Source organism: Adiantum capillus-veneris, chromosome 10 (assembly GCF_014529385.1).
Source record: "Adiantum capillus-veneris isolate H3 chromosome 10, ASM1452938v2, whole genome shotgun sequence".
Lineage (NCBI taxonomy): Eukaryota > Viridiplantae > Streptophyta > Polypodiopsida > Polypodiales > Pteridaceae > Adiantum > Adiantum capillus-veneris.
Genome location: NC_140940.1, coordinates 89,665,569 through 89,672,391, shown reverse-complemented (window position 1 = coordinate 89,672,391; position 6,823 = coordinate 89,665,569).

The following is a 6,823-nucleotide window of genomic DNA, read 5'->3' as shown; positions in this document are numbered from 1 at the left end:
TATAGGAATTCTCGTGTTTGGTGGAGGCATTTGCGGTCCTTCATTGACCAAATATCCACCTCTTTCTAGTACAGTCTGTGGATTTGTGCTTTCTACAACTCTATATTCTCGTCCATACTTGTCAACAACTATAGATCTCCATTGACACTCGACTTCGTATGTGTAAACATATAAGAGCTTGTAATCCGTTATCTCTTCTAGCTATGGATCTGAGCACCTATAAAGATTGAACTCATTGTCGTCAATGTATCTATATAGTCCTTCACTCTCATGACCAATCATCCAAACTCTCTCAACAAGATGGGTCTTTATCAATTGCAAGTTTGGAAGATCCATTGTGGGAGGATATTCCTCTATCGTAGGGATCTCCAAGCTTGTGTAAGCTGCGTTTGAATCTAGGGTACACATGATTTCTGTTCTTAAGAGCTTTTGCTTGGTTCAAGTATACTTAGTCCACTGTGTTCAAGTGCTTTGGTTAGGGAAAAGTTGAAACTATGTCCAAAACCACAACCGTTTTGTCACAATTCTCGCAAATTGTCGCTTTCAGACTCCCCTAACTTGCGGATGTATTTTGGGGCCTTAAAGAATGTTTTTTGAAAAGTTGAACTAAATGGTTTCCGTTCTAAATGTTTTGCTCTAAGATCTGTAGAGCCGCTCTCAGGCTACGTTTTGATATAAAAACTTTTCGGATTCGATACCGTTTGTGAAAGTTATGGCCAAAACAATGAAATGCAATTTAGACTGGTCAAAACGAGTCCAAATTGAATTTTAAAAAAGGACTTGGGATCTCTGTGAGACTGTGAGCACTTCTGTATGGTCAAAATTACAGTTGGACCCTAAAAGCGGCCTAGAGACATCCTACGTGTAGTATGTCTATATGCGCAGAATTTAACAAAATTTGGTCCAGAGACTCCCCTTAAGTCCAACAACACAATGGTATGCTCAGATTTGAGTTTGGATGTCAAAAGTGGCCTTGAGACATCCTACGCGTAGGATGTCTTTTTGCTCAGAATGACTTGAAATTTTCACCCCAGCTTCTCCTTGATGTGCTGATCACAGTGATGTGCTCATCATTTGGTTTGGAGTCCTAAATTAAGCTGAAGACATCCTACGCGTAGAATGTCTAACTGCTCAGATTTTGTCCAAACTTGCACTATAGCTTCCCCTTGATGTGCTAAGCTCACAGCTAGTTTTACTTTTTGATTTTGACACCTATAAGTTGGTCAAATGATCAAGAATATGTTCCAAAAGCCTGATGTCTGTTGTGATGAATTCACCAATCAAATCAACTCCAAATAGGACCAAATTTGCCTAGGAGGCTTGCCTAAGGCTATACAACAGCATGGTATGGTCACAATAGAATTTTGGTTTTAGAATTATGCCTTAGACATCCTATGCGTAGGATGTCTAACTGCTCAGAATTGCCCCAAATTTGAACCACAGACTCTCCTTAAGGTGGCGATCACTGTGGTATGCTCAGAATTTTGTTTAGAGTCCAAAATCACACAGAAGACATCCTACGCGCAGGATGTATTTTTGGCCTGTTTGACCCCAGACTTGTCCCATAGCTTCCCCTTGATGTCAGTAACCCAATGCTATGCTTATATTTTAATTTGGATGTCAAAAGACCCCAAAACTAGCTATTCTTGCCTTTTTCAGTCAAAATGATAAAGTCTGTTCAATCTTCCTTTCATTGACCCAAATGAGATGAAATTTATCACATGCACTCAATACAACATTTAGAACATGCCTTTGGAGTCATCCTATGGTTTGGTCTCAAAAATTATGCCTTGGCACAATTTGGGCAGGATGTCTGGCAGTTCTCGTCTTTTGGCCTAAATCTGTCAAAATTTGGTCAAATTTCCACTTTCCAGGTGCAAATAGGATAAAACCTACCTTCTAAACACACTGGTCAACTCAGAATTTCAAAATTTTCACCAGATCACCATGTAGACATTCTATGCGTAGGATGTCTACTGCTGATTTTTTGAGACTGAAGTGTCCCTGATGCTTCCTTATGCTCTCAACAAGTGCAAGTATGCTTCACAATTGCAAAAACATGCAAAAATCACTCAATTAAGCCTTTGCTAAAATTTTACATTTTCTGACTCCGCCTTTTGCCTTTTGGTCAACAAAAATAGGGAAAAACACCCAAGTCAATATGTTACTAGGGTAAAACCTACCCTTTGAACCCACTGGTGCAGTCAGAATTTTTAAATTTGGTCTCCAGAACCCCCTTGAGACATCCTACGTGTAGGATGTCTATGTTTACAAAATTGCAGGTTTTCTTCATAGAATCCTTGCAAATGCTCTTTTATATACACAACATCAGTCAGTCATGCAAAAATATCCAGAAAACCATGTTTATTGCAATTTTACCCTCAAAAGCACACTTTTCCGTGATTTCAAATGCAATCAAGCACTTTAGCAAATAATTCAATGATGAATAGCTCTAGATCAGAATCGGATCACTTACCTAAAGCTACTCCTACAAATCATATGGGGTTTTGCATCTATGAGAAGAAAAACGCTTCACTGCCACACACGGACTAGTAAACGATTCTATCACCTCACAAATCACTCGACCACCAACAACTACTCTAATCCACAGATCCTAACTAAACCTATCTAGTCGGAGACCCTCGGCAAGACACACGCTTCCTGGCTATCCACTTGATCACGGAATATCCTCTTCCGAATCCACTTAAGAAAAAAAATTTCTTTAGCCGAAACTAAATCAAGCAACCATCACACGAGTGTTAGTAGGAAATCTACTTAGGTCCTTGTGTCCCCGACAGCGGCGCCAATGTTGGAGGGGAGCGACTCACACACCCATGAAGTGCGTGCAGACACTACCTAGATCAACATAATGTCAATCGAGGACACGGATGACACAATAGGCACACAGAGAAAATCTCTTTAGCTTGTCAGGTTGAGACCATCCTACACATACAACACTCTGGAAGGCCAACTAAACCACAATCAAGAACCTCACTGCTCTCAACTACACCACCTAGACACATACACACATACGGAAATTAACTCACCTAATCATGCCAGATTTGTACGAAACTTAAGGAATACCATCCCCTCACTAGGATACACATGTCCCTAAGCTTCTACACTCTAAACCCATCTGCGGAAAACGCGTAGGATGACAGAGCAGAATTTTGAAAGTGCCCGAAACTGAAATTTAGGAGTACCTATGCGTAGCTTATGTCGCCACGATTCTATAGACTACTAGCACGCAGAAAACAGACATTGTTTGATACACTTAGGACCACAAATAGCTCGTAGATGCGTCGGCGTGTGCGCTTCGTCTCGCGTGGAATGCTTGGCGTTGTCGCATAGCTCTCCTCGAGCCTACAACAATGGTGGAGTCGGATCTCCAATGTGTTGAGCGAGCCGGGCGTAGCAAGAGGATAAGCTCACGCTCACTCTCTTTCTCTCTCACACACACAGTAGACGGCAGCGCTCAGTTTTGATTATGATTAAAGTCAATTTTACAAAATGACCTAGGTACCTTATATACTAAGGCTACCTTAGGTTTAACCAAAAATGGGGTTGAAAGGGTCAAATGGCTTTGTATTTACAATCTGGAAGTGCCATTGCACCCCAGTTTCTGAAACTAGAATAACTACTCATTACAAATGACGTTTATATCCATAATCCGCAGCATTTCATAACTCGCAAAAGATAAGACTTTGGTACAAAACTTGAGTTATGTTGTGTTGTTGACCCAGTGGCCAACAACCCTTCTGGAGCTCCCATCTTGCTTCACTCTCACCACCTCACATCAACTTCACAATGCACCACAATGGTTCACAATGTGTAGAAGAGGCCTCCTTTTATAGGCCAAAAGGGTTTCCCTCTCTCATGAGAGATAGCCATGTGTGGCCGCCCTTGTGTAGACAAGTCCAAATTGGACTCTCCAATCCGCTCATGTGTGGCCGTTCTTGAGAAGACAAGTCCACCTTTGAAATCGACCACCGGCCCCATTGACTTCTGACCATCGGCCAACCGACCAAATGATCGGTCGTTTTTCCACCAATTTTTGGTCGCCATCTGGCCATAATATTCTGACAAAAAGGAATATTCCAACGAGCGATTTTTCTTCATGCACGATGGCTTCTACTCATAATGAGGGTCTTCCAAATGTGTGTTTTTGATACAAAAAATTACAAGGGGTAAATTAGGCTCCATACTTAGCATGATGATCTCCTCAAAGCTGAATATACATCAAAGGATGCTTTTGAGGCTATGTATGGCACCTCAATCGAGCCATGGTCTGCAAAGCAAGAAGAAAAAGCCAAGGAGAAGCCACAAGACCAAGGTACTAAAAAAAGAGCACCAAAATTACATTTATCATCGCCTGGAGTACCTAGGTTAGTACCAATGCCAAGGTGGAGGTCTCTAGAGAACCCGTGGTGTCCTCCTCCAGTGGGAGTGCTACTAAGCATGGGCCACCAAGTCCCCTTGGCTGGACCACTACCTAGGCTAGCTACAAAAAGTGTGGTAGCAGCAAATGAAGAAGATGTGAGAGCTGCCCACCAAATTTTGGACAAAATCAGAACAATGCCTCTCACTATAGTTGAGGAAAACAACATGCTCAGGATAAGAGAGGAAAACTTAATAAGAGAGAATGATAACCTCACCAAAGATTTGCAAAGAACTAACCAGAGAGTAGAAAACAGACACACACACACACACACACACACACACACACGTGCACACACACATACATACACACACACACATAGAGCAAGAAGCGCGTGCACAAACACACAGAGACACACACACACACACACACACACACACACACACATACACACACACACGCACACAAACACACACACAGAAGCACAAAGCAAGATCCTGAAAGAAGCTGAAGCAAAAAGGGATACCCTCACCCTCCAAATGGCTGAGGTATCCAAAGAAATTGCCAGTTTACAAGACGAGAAGGAAAAGATAGAAGATGAGCTAGAGTCAACTTGTGATGATGAAATAATAGAGCTTAAAGATAAATTAGAGCTCAAATAATTGACCATACAAAGACTAAGAGGAACCCAAAGGGTTGCAAGAGCAAGTGAAAGAGTGGACAGCTACGTTGTACAAGCCTTGGAATCTCAAATCATGGCACTGCAAAAGGAATTGAAGTTGGAGCAAAGGCAAAGAGTCCACATTGCAGAAGGTTCCTTATTAGCAGCTACTACAGAAAGACCTGAGGCACAACATCAAGAGCTCCAAAAGGAAAATGGCCAGTTGGAAATTTTGCAAGATCTCCTAGTCAATAATGAAGAAAAAGCCACAAGAAGAGACAAACTTGTATAACAACAATTAAGGTAAATGAGACAGGAAGTAGAGAGCGGCACAGGATCAAGCCATAGATTTGGGTTCAAGTGACTCAAGAGTGAATGCCCAACAAGAGACTATAGAGATTCCACATAGCTCAGAGGAACCTATATTGGTGGAGATACCTCCACAGATTCAAGAATAAGGGTGGGAGCAGGAGGCCCATCTCCAGAGTTTGATAGAGCAAGCCACTGAAGAGCATGTTTGAGTAGCCATAGACTGGGAGCATAGGATGCTACACTTTGTGGGGATGCTAACGCTAGATACAAATGTAATCAGAGAAGAGTGGATACAGCCATCCCTCCCTTACCCTTTGCTTAAGTATGAAGTGCTCACCATGAACAAAAGAATTCAGGCAAAGGAGATGGCCCTCTCTTTAAGAGTGACATAAAAGATCAAGCAGTCTCCAAGAGAATGCCAAAGTGGAGAAAGCGATGGCTCAGAATGTACTTGGCATACCTAGTATGTTTGATCAATGCTCCAAATTCTATCAGAGATGATGTCTCCTACTGCCCAATACCAAGGATGTGGACCATGGAAGGACCACATGAGGCTTTTTGAGAAGCATCCAACCTGGCTAAATTACCCTAAGCTTCCACCACCCAAAGAAGGAAAGAGAATGAGTGGTACTTACATGGTGAAAACCCTAATAGGTTCCATTAAGCTCTTCACAGGCTCTCCTGATTTGACGTGTGTGATGCTCAAGAAGATTTGCAAAACACTACTAGCATGCATCAAGGTGTTTGCATCACACAAAGATACGGACTCAAGTCTATTGTCAATGGGTGACACTCTCCTCAAATTGGCTTACAACCTCTCCACTCAACCCTCACCACAAGTGATATACCACTTCTATCAACGGTTGATATTTTTACCTAGCTTTTCCATGCAAGCCTTTGAAGAGACTTTCTACACAATATTTTTCACGTATGATAGCAATATTTTTGGACCAATAGTGAGCATCCACAATATCAAATATGAATCATACTGAGGCGGTCTGGGGCGGGCAACAAGAAGAGTGGCCTCCAAGCACTCTTCTAGGCTCCCATGCTCCTCAATTGGGTTGGGGTTGGAAAAAACAACAAACACACACACAAACCCACAACCTAACCCTACACAAATTTGGGGCACCACCTAGTTTTGGATGCGAACTAGGACGCGTATAGAGAGAGAGAGAGAGAGAGAGAGAGAGAGAGAGAGAGAGAGAGAGAGAGAGAGAGAGAGAGAGAGAGAGAGAGAGAGATAGTGCTCGGGCTGCTTTGAAACGTATCGGAAATGATCAAGCAAACACAACTATATATTTAAGAAAGAGAGAGAAAGGGGGAGGGGGTGCTTGTTGCATTAATACCTTCTTACAAATTTGTCATGACAAATCAAAGTGAGATTAGTATTTGTTCAACATAGCTTGCGTAAATTTCACCACAACACATCACAAGAAAAGCCACCCCAATCACTGTCTTAAGGCCAGGGG